Genomic DNA, 22,224 nt, shown 5'->3' with positions numbered 1-22,224 from the left:
TCTGATAGATTGTTCGTAGCTTACCAGGAACCTAACATCAGGAATAATTCACCAGATAAGACTTCACGTCACTTTTGAATCTTGAATGCTTTCTAAGTTTATATAGATATCACCGTTTAACAAGCTTGCTTTTAAAAGTATTTATTAATCTATCTCTAGTACTTTCTTTCTCATGCCTATCCTTATTCATGTTCTCATTAACCTTATCTAGTAGATTATCCTTTCTTATTTTGTTAAATGAGAAAACAGAGGTTCAGAGTGGCTAGAAAACTTGTCACAAGTCCAGTTAGTAACAGAAATAACCTGATTACTGGTCACCTTGATAAGAGGTAAAATAAGGAAAGTGTGTATAAAGGAAACAATGTTCCAGGTAGAAGAATCACAGTGATAAGCGGATACCAGTCTCTCATTTCATAGAGAACTTGCCTCAGACAAGTGGCCTAGAGTTTCCCAACTATTTGGATCTGACACTTCCCTAAATGTTTTGGGAATAGGGCTCCCAAACAGAAGTTTAAAGAGACCCTGAAGTCCACACATGGGCTCCCCAGGAAACATTCCTGGAATTGGGGAACTGGGAAATATCTTAGGCTCCTAAGAACTCTGGTCCATTACGATCCCTATAAACTCGTGAAGGGTGATATTTGAGCGGACATGACCTGCTCTATCACAATGAAAATAAGATGCCTTATCATTTTCCCGACTTATCTAAAAGAGTCCTTATTTCATATATTCTAGCCACTTGCCCCATTAGGTCATTTAGTTCAGACATTGGAATTTGAAAGATATGGCCACCACACTGATAGTTTTTTTATTAATTTCATTTTTTGCCTTAAACTAAGAATTAATCCATTTCTCTCCTGATAAATATGCCAAGAAGATTATGAAATGACATTTGATTTTCTCTTTTTTTTTTTTTTTTTTTTTTTGCGGTACGCGGGCCTCTCACTGTTGCGGCCTCTCCCGTTGCGGAGCACAGGCTCCGGACGCGCAGGCTCAGTGGCCATGGATCACGGGCCCAGCCGCTCCGCGGCATGTGGGATCTTCCCTGACCAGGGCACGAACCCGTGTCCCCTGCATCGGCAGGCGGACTCTCAACCACTGCGCCACCAGGGAAGCCCGATTTTCTCATATTTTTAAATCCACCTATTTTCTTATTAGTTTGAAGGAGATGCTGAAGGGCTTAGATTTTCAATCTTCATTTCCATTGTTAACTTTCTTGCCAAAAGTATGTATAAAATATGAGTTTCTTGTTTATTAAGTGTTCATTTCTACACTGTCAGCTGCTTGATAATTGGTTATTTGTACCCCTTCAGGTACTTACATCACCATGATGGTTTGTGCTCCCATCTAAACCTATGCAGTTATGAATCAGCTGTCACTTCTTACCTGTTATAGCAACTCTTAAAATCAACTTACCCTGACCAAACTCCACAACTGATGGTCTTCTATTCAAAATTCTCTACTCTAGTGATGGTGGTGCATGCCCATCGACCTCTTTTACCCTACAAGTAAACAAAGGTGAAGTTGTGGCTATATTTTATACAACCACGAGGGGGCAGCAATGTGCAAATAACTGCTCTGGGTCTCACCTTTTGGCCTAGTTTGGGAGGAAAATGTGGTTCTCATTCCCCATGTGCTTCTCAGATTTAAAATAATGGTAATGTAATCATTTCAGTCTTGCTCTGGAAACTGTCAGAGCTAATTCATTTCAGACAAAAATATACTGACTATCCACATATGCATTCAAATCAGTCTTCAAGATTCAGGCTCTGCTCATTCAGGCATGTGCTCATCTATTCTATACTCAGAACCTACTGCCTATGCGCCAGGCATTGCTCACATCCACACCACCGTCTGAGGGGCTTCCCCAGCAACCCTGTCTAGAATCACAATTCTCCCTCTTCTTCAGCTTCTCTTAAGCACTCACTTGCTTATTCTATCTTAATTTTTTGTTTGTCTACCTTGCTCCTTAAGAGCTGAAGTTTTATTAGTTTTGTTCATCAGTGTCTCCCCAGCTCCTAGAACAGTGACTGACACATAACAAGGACTCAAAAAATATTTGTGGAATGAACAAATATAAAGTTACCAACACATGCCGCCATGGAGGTGGGTCTGAACCTCTTCATCTGAACTAGATAGTGCTAAACTGTTTCCATTTTTCATTCCCACCAGCCATGGGTGGGAACGATGCCCAAAAGGAATGTTATTTGATATTAGCATTTGAAGGAACTTGGGACATCACCTAGACTCTCCTTTTGCAGAAGAGAGAATTGAAGTCCAAGTGGAGGAGAGATTTGCCCAAGGTTATGTCTATCTTGAATGGTTGAATCGTTCCAAGCCAGGATTCCTGACCTCTGCCTACCTTGCTGCCTCCCTGAATTTTTCATTTTCCTTAAATACCACCTCCTGGAAAAATAACCTGCATTCATTAATCACCTGATCTGTATAATATTTATTTGGTAATTGGATGAGAAAAGACTTGGGCATCTGCTTCCAGGTTCCCCAAACCAGCACTCTCAGAGGCATCTCTGATCAGACTCTGCATGAGACCCAGTACTTACCTGCCAGCACCTGCCTTGTGCTAGGTCCTTCAGAAACATCCAGCCATTTGTTCCTCACAAAAACCCTATGTATTTTTATCCCCCTATGTACTTTTATTACCAATGAGAAGGGGTACATCATATCCACATGGCACTTATCATGGACTTGGGGTTGTCCTAAGGGGTATATGCTTATAGCTCATCTAATTCCCTTAAGAACTTTTGAGGTAAGTACAGTTGTTGTTGCTATCATAGATGTGGACACTGAGGTCAAGAACCTTGTCCAAGTCCCCTCTGCTATGAAGAGGCAAAGCCGCCATGTGTTTTATTACTGTGCTCTGCTTCCCAACAGAAAACAAGGGCTGGGAATGGTGCAGTGGGCTAGTACCATCTGACCCTCCTTTTGTGCATGGTTTTTCCACAATATTAGGTTGCAGATTTGGGCCAGAATCCTTTTGTTAGAAAGTCACAGGTCTGAAACTGGGCAGAAAAGAAGGGACAATGTTAATGCAAAAGCTGCCCAGGCTGCAAACAATATTCCTCCCCTGTCTATTCTCCTCTAATTTGCTGTCATCTGCCAGGATCTTTCTCTGGTGCCACAACTGCTCACAGAAAACTCTTTAAAATATGGCATTAACTGGCCACCCTTCCATCCGGGCATCCAGATGCCGGCTGTGCCGTGGGTGTGGAGGACTCCCCAGAGCTTGTCCATTCCAGTCTCAACTGGATAGTGAACTGAAGTTACCTCATAGAGACTTGGAAATGGTGTTTGTGGGAACGAAGCTGGTTAGCTCTGTTATTCTGTCAAACTAATCTGGGCTTGAAGCCCCTTTGCAACTCATCAGGAAAACATAGTCTAAAAAGACTATGCTAGCGGGAGATGTCCTTGCTTATTGAACTTTTACATCTGGTGTGAAATAAATGAGCAGAAAAGGCTTGGCTTGATTCTATACCTCTAGTTCATCTCTGGATGTCTGGCTGGAGTTCTGACCTCTGGAAATGCAATGCACTGGTGACTCACTGAGCCTCTTTCTGTGGCGGAAACCAATGTGTTGAAAAAAGTCTTCAGAGTCCAGTGGACCAGGGGTGCTTTACCAAGCACTAGATGAATGAATATGGGCAAGTAACTTTACCTGTCTGAGCCTCAGTGTCCTCAGCTGTAAAATGGGAGTCATGATAAAGCCCTTCTCATGGGGCTGCTGTAAATATCTGGCATTTAGTATATGCTCAATAAAAGGTGTAAAAAGCACAAAGGAGCAGACCCGAGTCCCTGCTCCACTGCCTGCCAGGTAGGCGGCATCAGACACACCACTTCCCCTCTTGAAGACTTGAATTCCTCCTCCGTGAAAGGAGGAGATTGAAATATCCCCCTCTCTAGGGTCTCTGACCACTGTGTGCTCCTACCAGATGACCACTCCCTCCCCTGCATATCTAAGCTGTTTTTCTAGAGTTTTCAGGGGGATAACACAGAGATCATCAGGGTCTCCACTGCCAGTCTCTGGGAGGAAGACAGTATTTATTGAACGTCTGCTAAGTGCCAGTCACTGATCCAGACACTGTTCCTTTGCTAACCCACATAAACCTGTCAGTAGACCTCAATGTGTGTTCTGCTATCACTAGATTATGAAAGAGGAAACAGGTTGAGAGAGCACAGGTAACCTTCCCAAAGTCACACTAAATGAGAATGGCAAAATCTATACTTCCATCCAAGTCTGCCTCTATCCCAACCACCCTTGCCCCCAGACAATCTCAAGACATTGGAGAAATGAAAATTATCCTTTAGGAACCTTGGATCTATGAAGAACTGACATCAAGTATTGCTGCTGATAATACTCACTTTTTCAATGCCATTATGAATGCTCAAATGGGAAGCAAATAAAAGGGTATCTCCCAGCTTTTTGCAATGGACTAATTTACAATTTAATTTAGCCATACTGGTCTTATAGAGTACTAAATCATTTAGATTTAACAAGAAACCTCATGGTAAACAATCCCAAGTAGCCTTTGGAATTCTCCCCAGATACAAGGCTTTGGAGTTTCCCATATTTTGGCTGATTATCTCAGCTGTAGTCATATTGGCCAGTTCATTGCACATTGCACATTGCACATGGCAGAAGAAAAGGCAGATATCAATTGGAGCAAAAAAAACACAGAGGAAAACATGAAGTTCTTCTTGCCTTGGTTTTTCCCCTATTATCTTTTTGATGATATCTCTTAGAGAAATGATCAAAACAATTAGGAAACAACTTGAAGCTTTCCTCATTTCACATGCCCTGGGCAGCAGCTGTTGGAAAACCAAATTACTGAAATGCATGAGGTTGTTGGCTAATTAGGGGGAACATGCCCTATCTGAGGATTCAGACATGATGTAGCTGGTACACTCTACAGGGCAGAAACCTATCTGTTCTTTCCTCATTGTTAAATTCCTCTCTTAAAATCCTTCTCCAAGGGAAAATTTTAATTTAGAAAGGTCATAATTGGAGCTTCTGCCAAAAACAGCGCAGGCTGGGAGAACAGACAATAATTTTGTCACAGTAATCATTGACCACCAGAGACAATGGAGATAGCTTCTTTTTTCCCCTTAAGATGATATTTTTCTCTTTGGTCATTTTAGTTATAACAACAGATACCAGATTATTAAACTTCAAAGCCAATCTATTTACTTTACTGAAAGAATTTCTCTCAACCTTGAACACACACACACACACACACACACATACACATATCATTGGAAAGATATTTAAGGGAAATATTTCTGTCTAAACATGTACTTCTTGGTAGAATTCTATTTTAAAACTGGTCAAATTTCTCCCATGAGAAGTGCCAGTTTAGAGATTCAAGGAGGCTGATCTGAAGCCTCAAAGTTTGGGGCAAGTGAATGTATTGAATTAGTCAAAGAGCAAACGCGGTAACAAACAGGCCCACATCTCAGTGGCTTGATACAGTCAAGGCTGTTTCTTGTTAATTCCAGTGAAAGTCAGCTGGTAGAGGCCTTTCTGTTGCATTCAAGGACCCAGGCTCTTTCATCAGTGGCTCTGCTATCATTTCTAGGGACTCAGACTCCTTCATCTACTGGCTCCAACATCCCTGAGGCCTCAGAATCTGTCACTGGATACCTTGACTCTAAAGAGCAAACAAAAGAAGAGAGAGAGGAGCTTCCCTCGTGGCACAGTGGTTAAGACTCCACGCTCCCAATGCAGGAGGCCCGGGTTCGATCCCTGGTCTGGGAACTAGATCCCACATGCAGGCTGAAACTAAGGGTCCGCATGCCACAACTAAGGAGCTGGCAAGCCGCAACTAAGACACAACACAACCAAATAAATAAATAAATATTAAAAAAAAAAAGAAAAAGAGAGAGAGCACTGAGGTTAGCGTGGGAGATTTTAAGGATCAGGCTTGTTAGTGGCATACGTCTCTGGTGCCAACATTCCATTGGCTGGAACTCAGTCACATGACCCCACCTAACTGCAAAGGAGTCTGGGAGATGCAGTTTAGCTATGTGCCCAAGAGGGAAAAGGAAACAGGAGTTGATGAATGCATAGCAGTCTCTTTATTACCAAATGTTTTGAGAAACTACTGTGACAGTCAAAGTGTGTGACAGTTTCTCAGGACAGGTTAATTATGGCTTTTTGTTGCTGAAGACATTTAAATGGTCTAAGCAATTTAATTGTTCAGTGAATGATAAACATTTCCGATAGGAGTTTAGGAAATGTGAGTTAGGGATGCAGTAAAGGTCAAAACTGAGATGAGGCTGAACGATGGAGACCCATTTGGCACATAACTTGCTTTTTGTGTGGCATCTACAAGGGTATGTTTGGGCAGTAGTTTCCTGAAGCACATGAGGCAGTGTGTGAATGCAGACTCCACAGGTGGCAATTATCAAAGGCCAGTTCTGGAGCAGCCAAAGCCATCATTGGTTCCAAGGAGAAAATACAGAGCCAGGAACAGAAAATTAAGTCAAAAGGGGTTAAGAGACAGGAAAATACAGAATCAAAATGGGATTGAAGGCAGTGGCCAAAAGGAGCCAGGAAATTCTGCCACAAACATTTATTTCCTCCATTTTCTGAATGTTCATTGAGCGCTTTCAATATGCCAGTTTCCATGTTGGAGAACTCAGTCTCTGCCTGCAAGGAATCCAACATTCTGTTTGGGTGGACACTGGCCACGTGGTACACGGATGAGCTTGTCTGACCTAAAGTCCAAGCTCGAGGGGAGAGGCAGACCTCTTCATGAAGAGATCTGACAAGACAGCAGCTTTAACAACTGCTAAGATGTCTTCAAAAAAAAGACCCTCCTTCTGAGATTGTTTCCATCCTTCCTAAGAATTCTAGGCCATGCCATAGCCAGCCCACATCATGGGAATGCTGAATCAGGAAATTTTAGAGTTGAAAGAGCTCTTATAAATAGTCTTAGTCAGGGCTTTCTGTTTTCACCAGAGGAAAGGAAATCTGTGATATGGCGGTTCCCATATCACTGTGGGTAGCCCAGCCCCAAAGACTCACTTTTTACACCAAGATCATGCAATCAGCCCCATTCCCTTGATGTGTGATCTACATGGCATGGAAATGATTAAAACTATTTCACTTCACAAGCATCTGTTGAATTCCCACTTACAAGACCCACTCACTCTCCTTGATGATCGGCCTTCACATGTCTCTCATGTCTTTTTCTTTAAACATGCCACTACGTTTCACTGAAGTTTCACCGCAATGGTCTTTGTTCTCCTCTCTGGAACTCTATGGAATGTGTATGATTTTTCCCCCATTTTATTATATGTAATTAAATTTTATCAAAAAACTACTGCAACCGTTAAGAGTTTCAGCAAGTCAGGGAGAGCACATTCAGATGGAGCCCTTGAGAAAAATTTAATAAGTACTTATATGTCCAAAGACTTAGATAGGATTAAAATGAAACAATGGTGTGATGCACTAACCAGAACTAGCCACAGAGGGGCGCCATTACCACCTTCAGCACCCAGGAGGGGCTGGGGCAGGAAGTGGTTAACTTCAAGAGAGAACCAAAGACTGAATCTGTGTTTTGGGTGGAAAGATTCGCCAGCACCCTTGGACCTACTTGAGAAGGTGCAGAGGAAGGAAAACAGACCTCCCCCTTCTCCTGCCTGCCCCTCCCATTGGCAGAACCTGACCAGAAGTGAGAGGTCAAGGTAAACCTATTGATGCAAGTAATGAAAGTCAGCTTCTCAGCTCCAGAACAGGATGGAGAAGACGGGGTGGGTGCAGAGGGGCAGATGGAGAATACCGAGCCCTCCCATCATTGTCAGGCACCATGCTATCCCTGAATGTGGAGGAGTTGGGGAAATAGTCTTGGTCCATGACTTCACAGAATTTACTGTAAATTCTGCATTGGTGCATGTACCATTGGGTCATTGGTACATGCACCAATGAACTTGGCTAAGCATTTGAAGGAAAAAATAGGTACTATAGGAGGTAATAATAAGGGATCACTTTTAGACTGGAGATCTTCCTGTGGATGTACCATTTCAGTTGAGCCAGCCAAGTGGATGATTATAAAAGAGCATCCCAGACCGGGGCAGAGCATGAACAAAGGCCTCTGACACATACAGCTCTTTAGAGATTTGACTCCTTGAACTTCATTTGAATTTCTGTGAAATACATGGGTGTTATTTCTTAGGAATTGCCCCCTAAAAGTGCCCAGATCAAATGGAAAGACAGTGTCTTGGGAGTCACAAGGCCTGCTTCACCAGCCCTGTGTCTGGACCTCACTGTCCAGGAGACGTGGCCCAGGTCACTGCGTCTGTCTTTGCTTCCACTTATTATCTGTAAAGTGAAGATGTCAGCTTGTTGGCCCAAGTCGCTTCCAGTTCTAAATTCAATGCTGGTCATGGACTTTATCTTTTTAAAGGTGTTTTTCAGCACTTTTCAAAATTCTGTTTTCTGCTACGTGAATGTCCAAGAGCAATTTAAATTTTCTTTGATCTTCAGATGAATGGCAGTTGAACGAGATCTATGCTGAGTACAAGCTGAGTTCTGTGCACAGTTCTACAGGGATTATATAATATTCTTTGGTATTTGGCCAAAGTAAAAACACCAAGTCATAAAACTGAGGGAAGAGACTCTGGTTGTGTCTGTGGTTTTCAGATAGAGTATGTTTTATAGGATCAGAGAGTATCTGGGTCATCTCTCTGACACCATCCCAAAGCTTGATTCCCCCTCCAGCAGCCCCACCCTGCTTACACACACCTGGGACAAACACTGAGAAAGGCCATGATGTCACCAGTCAACTCTGGCTTCTCTGAATGTCCCTTTACATCAACCTGAAATCTGTCTCCAAGATGTTCCCTCAGATTCCCCATCATTCTGCTTTGGGTCCTATGGAATTGGATGCCCTTCAGAAACTCTAATTACCATGTTCCCTCTTCCTTCCAGATTCTCAAACTCTCCATTCTGTCATCCTGGAACACTGCTCTCTTCCTCTCCAAAAAACTCCTTGCTTCTCCCTCCCAAGAGTGATACTTCAGGTCTCAGCTGAAACGTCTCCTCCATGGGGCAGCCTTGCCGCACTGAGTTAAGTAGGATGCCTTCCTATCATTCAGGCTGAACAGCTGTCTGTCACCTGCCTTTGCTTTATCACTTGTCTTCCCTCAAGACTCATGCTCAGAGGGAGCCCAGATCGTGTTTGCTGCTCTAACCCGGCACCTAGAGAAGCAGTGAGGGACGTTTTGTTAATTTCCACTGGAATGAGGGATTTTAAGAAGACCTGGGTTTTGCTAAGAATTTTGGAGTCCACAGGCTAGAGTAAGAACTAGGAACACTTTACTACAGAGCTTTAGATAAATGACCTATCACAGGCATTGGGTGCCTTTAGATATCTGTGTCCACGTGGTGAGAACACTTTAAAAGATGTGATGAAAATCATAGTCCCAGTTCTGGCTGATTCTGAATTATTTTCTGTGTGTCACATATTGTAAACAATGATTTGTTGTTAAGTTGAAAGAGCAAGTTTCCAAACAGTGTCAGCTGTGAACCCTATTTCTGTGAGCAAAGGTTTATACACACACACACACACACACACACACACACACACAAACACAAAGAGAAGGTCACAGCTTTTGTAGATCTACAGTGGTGGGATATAGAAATGTTTAGAATCTCAGGATAAAATCAAAATACTATAAAACCATATGAGCTTTTAAAAAACTGTCAGGATTCAAAGAATTTGAAATCTAAAGGTCTGAGAGAATGTTCATTGATGTTTGTGCTATGGGGAGGGCCCCCTTTGCTGCTAACCAGGAATCTTCACCGTCTTTGGGTCCACATGGATGTCTGCTCTGGCCCTCAGGTGAGGGATTTCTTGGACCACCACACTGTTAGAGATTCATTCTTTTTTAAAAATTTGTTTTTATTTTATTTTTTTATTGACGTATAGTTGATTTACAATGTTGTGTTAATTTCTGCTGTACAGCAAAGTGATTCAATTATACACATATATACATTTTTTGTTATATTCTTTTCCATTATGGTTTATCCCAGAATATTGAATATAGTTCCCTGTGCTCTACAATAGGAACTTGCTGTTTATAACTGTTTTGATTTTATATCCTCAAATAATGTTGACCAAACTTTCACTAGAAAGTGATACTTGAATGGGAAAACCTTTCTGAATAATCAACTTTGGTATTAAATACTAGATGCAATTAGGTGTTACAAAGAAGGTCATAATATGGCCTGAAATGAGATGTTGTAGTGTGAGTTTTGGAGTGAGAAAAGCATGAAATGAGACAATGATTTACCAAAGTCATCCTGTAACCAGCAAAGGATACTGAAAAACTGGAAGAAAAAAAGTCTGGTTACTTGGTTACAAGATGTACATGGTAAAGGTGTCCTTCAGCGTAAGGGCTGGAGATTCACATGCACCAAGAACACAAACCCAGCTGCTTTATATTTAATTCCTATGAAAGAATCAGTTTCAAGATTTGCTATTTTTAAATTAGGTGAGCTCTTTAGAAACCTATCCCTCAAATCAAAGGGAATTATGTAGATTAAAGCTGGGATGATATACATTAAAATGTTAAATGTGGCAGGTTCTTGGGGACGGGATAAAATTATGAGTGGCTTGTATTTTCTTCTTTATACTTACATTTTTTCTAGTTTTTAAAGGTTAGTATTTATTGGCTGTAAATAAATAAATGAAGTGTTACATAATCAGCTTTTAAGAAAGAACTAATGCCAAAGGCAGTAAATGGTTGAAGCCAGCAGCATCTGTACGGTCCGGAAGATTTTTCATGCCAATGTGTCATAGACTGACACAGCACAGATGTGTCCCAGCACCCTTGTTGGGAGGAATCTCATCCCCTCCAGGAGAAGTTGGCTCCTGGGGATACATGTGATTCATGACATACATCATTGAACATGGGCAGGAAAAGGAAAGAGGATGAGAGGCAAAGAAAAATACATTAAAAAAAAAGAAAAATACATAACCACCCTCCAATATGTTTAGACTATTTTAGAGCCTAAAAAGTTAGGAACAGATGTGAGTCGACAGTCACTTTATACACTTAAGTCCCAGAATATTTGAGAAGGCAATTTTCATTCCTTCAACTAGAAGGGAGATTCCCATTCTAAGTCCTTTATCTGAAATAATGTATGACTTAAACTACCACACCAATGTCCATCTCTAAGGATAGGGTCTGAATTATTCTTCTGTCTAAATTTCTAAAGGTGTCTCTAGTGGTTCCCCAATCTGTAAGGTCGAATAGAACCAACTGCTAATTGTGAGAATGTCTCTAGTTCTGAAGAGGGATATGGCCCTCTAGGGAATTTCTGGTAATGAAGAAAAATGGTAGAAGGAAAAAAAGCCCCCTTATGAGCAGATGTCTTGGGCATACGATTTTGTCTATACAACCATTTCTGGAAAACTTCCTCACCTGTTCTTATCCACGGCTCCAGAGATGAGTAGCTGACCAGGACTGGACAATCAAAGATACTTCAACTTTCTGGCCACAGTGACTGGCTTAGGTATGGACACTTGAACTAGACCAGGCCAATCGGTTACTCCGCAGGTCTTTTGCTGGGATTTTCTGAAAAGAGATGCCCTCTTTCCCCTGGGATCATGGTCTGGAAAGATGCTACAGTCCCAGAGTTGCCCTCAGTCATCTTAGCCTCCTCAGGCAAGTGAAGCAATGCTAAGGAAAAGAGAGACAGACCTCAGAGCATCATTTGTACACTTGGTCCAGCACCCGGAGGCCAAGTGCACCCTTTGAACTGCTCAGTTGCTGGACACAATAAATTTCCTTTTTGATGACAGTCAGTTTAGTTGACTTTGAAAGGTGGAAGGAAAGCCTTGCAAATGAGAAACTCCTGAGTAATAGGATAGATCTTATTCTAAGAGTGAATTCTGCTCGAATATAAAGCATAGAAAAACTACTTGGGACTCAAAATAACTCATTCTTCTAATTATCAGAATTCTGGGGCTATTCTTTTGCTACTTGGTCTGACATATCTCTGCTAATGCAAACTTACTGGTTTCTGATATTAATAATAAGCCCCATATTTTGAGCAGCCATTATGCACCAAATATTATATTAAGCACTATATTTACGTTATCTCTCATTTTACCATGACCTTCAAGGCTGGTATTATTATCCTTGTTTTATAAACGGGGTAAGTGAAGTGAAGCAAGATGAAGAAATTTGCCTGAAGTCTCCCAGCTGGTCACTGGTCACGCTGGCCCTAGAATCATGCAGTAGCTGGTCCTACTACACATGATTTTCCATCATGGCACGTTGCCACTTGTCTGCCAGGATCCCCAGGTCATCTCCATCTCCAGAGGCTTATTGGACCCTTGCCTCCTTCCAGTCAGAGTGTCTGGTCAAGGAGAAAGGTCAGGCTTGATGAAGGTCACGCACTGCTGGCCCCCAGTCTGGCTCATTGTTCAGAACTCTCACCAACTCCTTCGGCTTCCCTGATCTTGACCACCACCCTATATCAAAATCTACGTGCCAAACATTTTATATTAACCCCTGTGGGGTCCATTTAAGTTTCCAGAACCATCCTGATCATGGACATCAGGCACCACCTAAAAAGTGAGCTTCCCTAAGCACTTGATGTTCTTCGTTTTCACCTGCCCTCCTAGGTCCATTTATCCCTCCTGATTCTGTTCTGCTTCCCTCCTTGCTACTGACTTGACTAGGTCTTTCGCCAGTTCCTGTGCTTCTCTTCTTTCAGAGGTGGGCTTGTTCCACTTGCTGTCCTGAGGGAACCACCTTCCCTCGCTGACTCGGCCCTACAGCCCTCATACTCCAGCCCAGCTTCACAGATGCTCATTGTTCTGGACTGGTTCTCATGGGATCCGCAAGCAGCAGCCGGGCCATGTAATCTGAATTCCCAGAGGAAAGCAGGATGAGGCAACTGGCAGGTGTGTTAGTCTAGGTCCTCCAAGAAGCAGATGACAAGGCAGGATTAAAAGTGCCAGGGTTTTATTGGAGGAAGTGCCGGTAAAAGAGAATGAAAAGGGAGCCTGGAAAGGCTGAGAGGCCATCAGAATATGATGAGAATCTGACTAGGTGAAGGGGAGAAGAAGATGAGATGAAGTGGAGGCATCATAGACTGTCTGCCATCACGATGAAAGAGGATTTGGCCAAGGGACCAGCGAGTCCTTGAGATAAAGCTGCCCATCAGAGAAGCCCCTTAGTCTTCCTAGTATCTCCAGTACCACGTTCAGTTCTTAGCAGCAACAGCCGTGGAAGGCACCGCCTGGGCACAAACGCGACAGTGGATTTCAAGCCTAGCAGCTGGGTCTTCATAGGACTCAGCTCTCAGTGGTCGAGGGTCTGGAGACACTTCCTCGTGGCCCCCATGGCAGGCCACTCTTGCTAGGATTTGCCTCTGATTCTTTAGACTCTGAAAGCCAATCCTGCTTGAGGAGCACAGAACACGAGAAACTTCATCGAGTAACACAGAAAGGCAGCTCCCACTGTGGGGCAGTGGATTTCCACCTCTTCCAGGCCGCTCAGGAGTCCCCAGGGAACTGACTCAGGAGCAGCGTTGGGAGTCAAGAGGATGCTGATCTGATGGGACTCCAGACCTATCAACATTACGTCTACTAGAGAGGCTGACTTCTGACTTATTTCATACCCTGGGATCACGAGTAGGAACATTTATGTAAAAGAGCAGAACACTTAGAGAATTTTAAAGTCTCATTTGCAATGGGATCAGATGGGTCCAATTCTCCTGCATCTCTGTTTCTCCAGTTCCCTAGCACAGAGCCTCACCCGCAGAGGCACTTAGTAAAGGCCTCTACTAGTGTATGAACAAATGAGTGAACGAATGGAATTAGTCCATGTAAATTCATTCTCAGAATGGCTCTTTTAGTTAGAGTATCACTGTCCCCATTTTACTGATCACAACTTAATATTCACAGAGCTGATATTAACTGGTCATGACCAAGAAATTATTCAGCAGGAGCATTGAGAGTGAAATCCAGGTCATTTGAGCCCAAACCTTGAGACCTTTGTACTGCACTCCTCTGCAGACACTGTGTTCTAGGGCCTTCTTTAAACCCCCCCCCCACCCCCCGTGTCTGCAGCGTCTAACTATAGACAGTGTAAGGCTCTAACATTTTCAGTTTTCCTCTCTATAGGTCATTGGCAACAACTACTCCGCATTCCGGGTTGTCAACAAGTTTAAAAAAGTAATCTGCACTCTGCTTACTTCTACATTCCTCAGAAAGCTTTCAAATGCTCAGAGGCCATATCCTCTCATGGTACAGATGAATTACAGGCCTGGGGTGAGGGAACTTGCAGACTCATTGGTTCTCTTGTCATGATGTTTTCTCTGTGCTTGAGAATGTGCACCATGCCCAGAGCAGAATTATTCAATTGTGGGCTGCTGCCAATGATGATGCAAGAGATGCTGAGTGAACAGGATGGATTTTTGCCATGGCTCTTGCAGGAAATAAATCTTCTTGGTACTTAAAAGTTTGGATTATGTCTTTGATGTGAAATTTACATGGAAGGAAAACCTTAGACAATTGGGCTAGCTAGGAAGATTGAAAATAAAAATAATAATAACTACTTTCTCGGGGGACCAGATGCAGTGCTAGCACTCCATGAAACTCATCTCATTTAATCCTCCAACAGCCCTAACAGTAGCTACAATTAATATCCTGGCTTTATAAATAAGGTAACTGAGTCTCAGATGGTTACTTGGCAAAGGAAATGCAGCAGGTAAGTAATGAAGTTGACTTGTAAATCTTAGCAGAGCACAATTAAAAGCAAATGCAAATATTAAGGACAGAATTCTGAATTAATGCTGGTTATATTTTATATACTATAAGAACAGGGATGTTGCTGTTAGTGTAGTTTTAAATTTTTCTTAGATTAACCGGATTCCAGCACTTAATGGCAATAAGGGTATTAGTCAATATGTTACGTCATTGGATTACAGGATGGTTTTATTTATTTATTTTTTAACATCTTTATTGAAGTATAATTGCTTTACAATGATGTGTTAGTTTCTGCTTTATAACAAAGTGAATCAGCTATACATATACATATATCCCCATATCCCCTCCCTCTTGCATCACCCTCCCACCCTCCCTATCCCACCCCTCTAGGTGATCACAAAGCACTGAGCTGATCTCCCTGTGCTATGTGGCTGCTTCCCACTAGCCATCTATTTTACATTTGGTAGTGTATGTATGTCCGTGCCACTCTCTCACTTCGTCCCAGCTTACCCTTCCCCCTCCCCGTATCCTCAAGTCCATTCTCTACGTCTGTGTCTTTATTCAGACAATTTTTTTTTTTTTAGATTTACAGGATGGTTTTAAAAAGCCAGGCTTGGAAACCTCATTAGAGTCCCTGGCTTCCCAGTTTCTAAAAGCCTTTTCCATATTAAAACCATCCCACTTCCTGACATGATAAATGATTACAATTTCATGAGCCTCAATTCTCACATTTGTTTCAGTTCTTCTACTAAATCTACACAATTACTTGACATCTTTGCAAATGTTCTTGAAAAATGTCTGTTCATGGACTATAATAACAAAAACTTCACTATTAAGATACACTGATAGCAGAATATAGCACTTGTAGAGTTCAGTCCTTCACTAATGCTCTCTTCCAAAATCCTCAAGCCAGCTATTACTAATGCTTCCAAGAGTTACTCTTTTTATTTTAAAGGAACATTTATTTATTTATTTATTTATTTATTGGCTGCATTGCATCTTTGTTTCTATGCGTGGGTTTTCTCTAGTTGCAGCGAACAGGGATTACTCTTCGTTGCGGTGCGCGGGCTTCTCATTGTGGTGACTTCTCCTGTTGTGGAGCATGGGCTCTAGGCACATGGGCCTCAGTAGTTGTGGCTCACAGGCTCTAGGGCTCAGTAGTTATGGCACACGGGCCTAGCTGCTCCACGGCATGTGGGATCCTCCCAGACCAGGGATCGAACCCATGTTCCCTGCATTGGCAGGCAGATTCCTAACCACTGTGTCACCAGGGAAGTCCCCTCAAGAATTACTCTTAAAAATACTCACTATATTATGCCTGGTAGTATAGATTATACACACACACACACACACACACACATATATATATATATTTTTATATATATATATTTATATATCTTAATATATATATGGAGTAATACAAAATTCCTTTAGTGTGGCCTTCCATTAGGACATTTTAAAAAATTTACTTATATATGTATTTCATCTTCTTTTGGGCCTATGCAGAGAAAAAAGCAAAGGATTCATTCTATAATAGGTACAAGAGAGACTCCTATGGGAGACAATTCCCATTAAAGATGAATTCATATTTTTAAAATTTACCCAAAGATTGCAACTGTTAAAGGAAAGCGTGGGCCAGTTGATTCAGTAAGTAGGATAATTCACAGCTAAACAATTAGTGATAATAGAATAATATGAAAGGGACTTATAAATAGGCAAAACATGTTTAAATAGTCAAGAAATAAGGTAATATAAAGCAGAACTTTTTGAATAAAATAGCAGGTACAGTCAGCCTTCCATATCTGTGAGTTTCATATCTACAGAGTCAACCAACCTTGGATTGAATATTAATTCCAGGATCTCCATGGATACTGAGGGCAACTGTAGATTTCAAAAGGAACTCGAAAATAACCTAGAAATGAAGAATTTCCGAATTTCATCAGAAGATGAACCAAAAACTCATTAAACAATTAAATTCAACTAAACACAGTTGAGAGAGAATAAGAAAACAATAAAATAGAGATGAGGAAATCAATCAGAAAGTAGCTCAAAGAGATAAGGAGATGGAAAATATGAAAGTGAAGGTGAGAGATGGGAAGGAGAGAAGTACAGGATTGAACAGGTATCTAATGAGAGTTCCAGAAGTTGAGAAGAGAAAGAATGAGATTGAGGACAGGAATCTCTGTCTACTTTGTTTACTAATGAATCTCAAATTACTAGAGCAGAGGTCAGCCATAGTAAGTGCCCAGTGTGTGGGGGGAGGTGGGGTGGGTGTGAATGCACACGGGCGTGCGTGCGCGCGCGTGTGTGTGTCTATTAAGCAAGTAGCATAAATGGGCATTTGGATAAACAGAAAATTAAAAATTACCAATTATTATCCGATATGATATCAGCAGTAGTCTCTCAGATTCTCTTGGTCTTTCCCTTATGCTTGTCACCTCGTGGTGACTAGGTGGTAGCTTCGGGCTTAGACATCAGATCTTCATTCAAGACAGGAAAAAAGAGGAATAGTTCAGGACAGATTCTGCAATTTTTAACTTATTTCTCATTGGCCAGAACTGAGTCAAATTATTATTGGAGCTACAAGGAAGGTTGGAAAATCAACTATTTCACCTTTACAGGCTCTATAATGGAGGCAGTCATAGAAAATTAGGTTGACTTTAGAGCTTGGGTAAGCCAATCTGTGTCAGCCACATTCAAAAAGAAAGGATTTGAACCCAATAGGAAGGAGAGGAATGTAAGAAAGAATTTTAAAAATAATAGAAACATCATATCATCACAAGAAAATAAAGCAAGAACATTTTTTATTTTTGTAGTATCTCAAAGGTCACAGTCTGAAGAAAGAAATGGTGACCAGAAGGAAGGGGTACAGAGGGGAACAAGACAGAAGAGCAGAATGCCCCCTATGATACCATGGCCTGCCTCATACAACAGCTGGAAAAGTGGTTTCTTCTCAAATCTCTCTCCCCTCCAAATTGGAATTCATTCCCAATAGAACCAAGCCTCTTAATTACCAACAGGCAGAGGAATCCTTCCTCCCACTTCTGGATAAAATTATTTCTGTGGTGTCAGCAGTGCAGCAGTCTTCAGACAACAAAATAAGAAAGAACCAGGGCTTCCCTGGTGGCGCAGTGGTTGAGAGTCTGCCTGCCGATGCAGAGGACACGGGTTCGTGCTCCAGTCCGGGAAGATCCCACATGACGCGGAACGGCTGGGCCCGTGAGCCATGGCCACTGGGCCTGCGCGTCCGGAGTCTGTGCTCCGCAATGGGAGAGGCCACAAGAGTGAGAGGCCCGCGTACTGCAAAAAAAATTTTTAAAAATTATAAAAAGAAAGAACCAGCCTTTGAGATGGAAGACAGGACACCATTCGGCCAGATGGCTAGAGTTTGACACCCCTCTTCTCTGCATTGCCCAGAAACTGTGGAATGTGGTCAGGCCTTGTTCATGAGTAAAGAGGCTGCAGCTGTCGATTGGGTTTTCCTTTTAATGACGCTTTGGAAATTCATTTAGAAATATATACACCCTACTGGCCACTGGTATACGTGGGGACCCAAGGACAGGACAGTAAATGTCACAATTTATCAATATGTCATGTAATTGTTATTCTCTTAACAACACTTATTAAAAGCCTGATTTTCTAAAATATGGCACAAATGAACCTACCTACAAAACAGAAACAGACTCACAGACATAGAGAACAGACTTGTTGTCTCCGGGGGTGGGGTGGGGGTGGGGATGGAGAAGGACTGGGAGGTCGGGATTAGCAGACGTAAACTATTATATACAGGATGGATAAACTACAAGGCCCTACTGTATAGCACAGGAAACTATATTCAATATCCGGTGATAAACCATACTGGAAAAGAATATAAAAAAAGAATGTCTAGGGCTTCCCTGGTGGCGCAGTGGTTGAGAGTCTCCCTGCCGATGCAGGGGACGTGGGTTCATGCCCAGGTCCGGGAAGATCCCACATGCCGCGGAGCGGCTGGGCCCGTGAGCCATGGCCGCTGAGCCTGCGCGTCTGGAGCCTGTGCTCCGCAACAGGAGAGGCCACAACAGTGAGAGGCCTGCATAAGGCAAAAAAGGAAAAGAAAAAAGAATGTCTAACTGTGTATAACTGAGTCACTTTGCTGTACAGCAGATATTGGCATAATATTGTAAATCAACTACACTTCAATTTTAAAATTAATTACTTATTTTTTAAAAAAATAAAAGAGGTTGAAATGTCTCCTACCAAGAGGAAAAGGATGTTGGATTGATGTCTGTAAGCCCTTGATTGGGACCCAGGCCCGGCTCAAACCCCTTCTCTGTCTCTTCCCCAAAGTTTCTCCCTGACTTAGTGTCGTCCATGGCTCTGATGACCTGATTCTGGTCACACCAGGGGAGGACATAAAGGGGGCTTGGGAGAGAGAAAAGAAGGCTTACATCCAAGTTAGGCCGGATCTACTTGAAGGCAAGTCACATCAAGACTTGCACTGACAAGAGAAATGCACTGACAAGAGAAAGAAACTCACATCAAAGGCAGACTGTGGGAAGGTAGGGGCAGGAATCCGCCCAGGCTGCCTGCTGGGCATCAGCCATCCAGCCAGAGCTGAGGCAAACCTGGCCAGGCAGTTTCTGCAGCTGTTCTTTTTTTTGTTTTGTTTTTGTTTTTTAACATCTTTATTGGAATATAATTGCTTTACAATGGTGTGTTAGTTTCTGCTTTATAACAAAGTGAATCAGCTATACCTATACATATATCCCCATATCTTTTCCCTCTTGCGTCTCCTTCCCTCCCACCCTCCCTATCCCACCCCTCTAGGTGGTCACAAAGCACCAAGCTGATCTTTTAAAAAAACAGGGGCTAGGTAATTTCCCGATCAGCCTTGTTTTTCTCACCAAGTCATTAAACAGGGAGAGGCCTTGTGGCCTTGGACACTGGATTTTCTTTATCTAAGTGAAAGTCATCCTGCAGAGGGAACTCTGGGTTTCTGCCATTGTGTCCAGAATCCACTGTCTCTCAAAGGCGGTTTTACATGCAGGGGCTGTCGGCTCCACTGCGCTTTATACTCAGGTAGAGTTTGCTGCTGTTTTCCTATTAAATTTGAAGAAGAGTCATTCTCTTTCCACACACACCTCCTTCAAAGCAGGGAAAAGATGACCTATTATAGCAGAAGGCAGTGGTGAAAGGGGAGAAACTTTGAAACAAGCTGGACCTGATTTGAAAACCTAATTTCTGATCGTTTCCTCGTTCTCAAGGATAATACCCATCCATCCTGCAGAGTTATTATGAGGACTACAGATAATGCATGTAATGTTCTCAGCATGTGCTCTGTATGGATCAAGCGCTAAATAAATGACTCCTATGTATTCTGATGCCTATGTTACTGGGCTAGATGCTTTCCTGTTACCTCCCCAGATTCAACACACACACACAAACACAAACACACACGCACACACCCCTGAATCTCTAGGTCCCATTAGGTGGACAAACTAAGGAAACACTATGTGTGTATTATGTTGATTCTGTGTTGCCACCAGGTATTGTGCTACAGAAAATGGAGGGTGGTAGGAAACGTAGTTCTAAACCACCCTGAAGACGGCCCAACCCTGGGTAATATACTCACGTGTTTAATCGTAGAGGAAAGAATAATGGACTAAGGGTCTGGGTTTGTGGACTTGCTTCTGTCAACACTATGTACTATCTTTATATCAAGAACATACAGTGCAGAGGGCATCAAACAAGAACTTTACATGTAGCACCTCATTTAAAAGCCCTTAAAGGACAACGATCTGAACACACAGGGCTTTTCTCCACCCCTCATATCCCCTCCCCAAGGGAGAAAGAAAGGCTTCCCTAATGTACGCTCCCCAGAGAAAGAATTTAGCAGCAGCCCCCTGCCCCACTCCCATTCATGGACACACATACTCTCTGATTCTGGATTTGACAAGCTTCCAGGGGAGCACTCTGCCCCCTCCTAAGACGTAAGTGGTTCTTGGACTCCACCTGGGAATAGCAAAGGAGATAGAATTCAGGGAGGACATTTTAGGAAGCTCACGTGGGTATAGAGTCACACCACATTTCTTCAATTCAGCCTTGATGCTAATAAAACTGAGGTTTTGATCTCCACCTGTGTGATTCTTGCAGCTGTCTTTCAAGGGGCTCCAGACACAGTGGAGGTGACAGGGGTGTTATTTAAGGGTTCCCTTAAGCCCCCCAAACAGGTACTTCCATTCACATTTTAATATATGAAGAATCTTAAGCTCAGAAATTAAGTAACTTGCCCAGGGCTGTTGAGAGACAGTGGGTCATACAGGTGGAATTGAACCCAGTCCTTCTGGCTTCAAAGCCTATGGCCCATGCTCATGCTAAGCTGTCATCCCAGAAAGCTATGTTCCACCCTGAGTGAACTTGAACAAACGATCTTCTTTTTATGACACAATCTGGGGAACTAACCTCCCCTTCTTGCTCTTGTTTTTCCATATCAGCAAAATCAAGAGCTTGGATAAACACCAAGGAAGTCCCTCCCAGATCAAAGACTTTCCTTCAATTCACATCATTCCTCCCTCTCCAGTGTATCTTCAGTGCTGAGGCTCCACAAGTTTTAAACCTCTGAAAGCAGAGGAAATTAAGTTTTATACCTTTCATTATAATGAAACATATAAACCTGAATTTATAGATTAATAATTTTTAAAAATAAAAGCAGAGCTGGTCGGGTTAAAGTGGCAGTTGAGAATGTGTAGTCAAATGTTTTTGGTCATCACCAACCTCCCATCACAGTTTGAAGCATCTCAGCACAAACCTGCATCACCCTGAAACCCAAATAGAAATTCACTTAAGTAACAGGAATAACATGAACTTTGGGGCCAGAAGGCCTGGGTTCAAGTCTCAGCTACTGAATTTATGAGCTGCTTGCCCCACACAAGTCATTAACATTTCTGAGACTCGGATTGTCATCTGTAAATTAAGAGTCTAACTATCCTCAAAGTTGCCAGGAAGACTCAACATCATTAAATATTAGAGAAATGCAAATCAAAACTACAATGAGATATCATCTCACACCAGTCAGAATGGCCATCAAAAAATCTACAAACAATAAATGCTGGAGAGAGTGTGGAGAAAAGGGAACCCTCTTGCACTGTTCATGGGAATGTAAATTGATACAGCCACTATGGAGAACAGTATGGACGTTCCGTAAAAAACTAAAAATAGAACTACCATATGACCCAGCAATCCCATTCCTGGGCATATACCCTGAGAAAACCATAATTCAAAAATAGTCATGTACCAAAATGTTCATTGCATCTCTATTTACAATAGCCAGGACATGAAGCAACCTAAGTGTCCATCAACAGATGAATGAATAAAGAAGATGTGACACTTATATACAATGGAATATTACTCAGCCATAATAGGGAACGAAACTGAGTTATTTGTAGTGAGGTGGATGGACCTAGAGACTGTCATACAGAGTGAAGTAAGCCAGAAAGAGAAA

This window comes from Lagenorhynchus albirostris, chromosome 4 (genome assembly GCF_949774975.1).
Source record: "Lagenorhynchus albirostris chromosome 4, mLagAlb1.1, whole genome shotgun sequence".
In the NCBI taxonomy this organism is placed as follows: Eukaryota; Metazoa; Chordata; class Mammalia; order Artiodactyla; family Delphinidae; genus Lagenorhynchus; species Lagenorhynchus albirostris.
The sequence above is the reverse complement of the archived record's forward strand: the minus strand, read 5'-3'. Positions refer to the sequence as shown.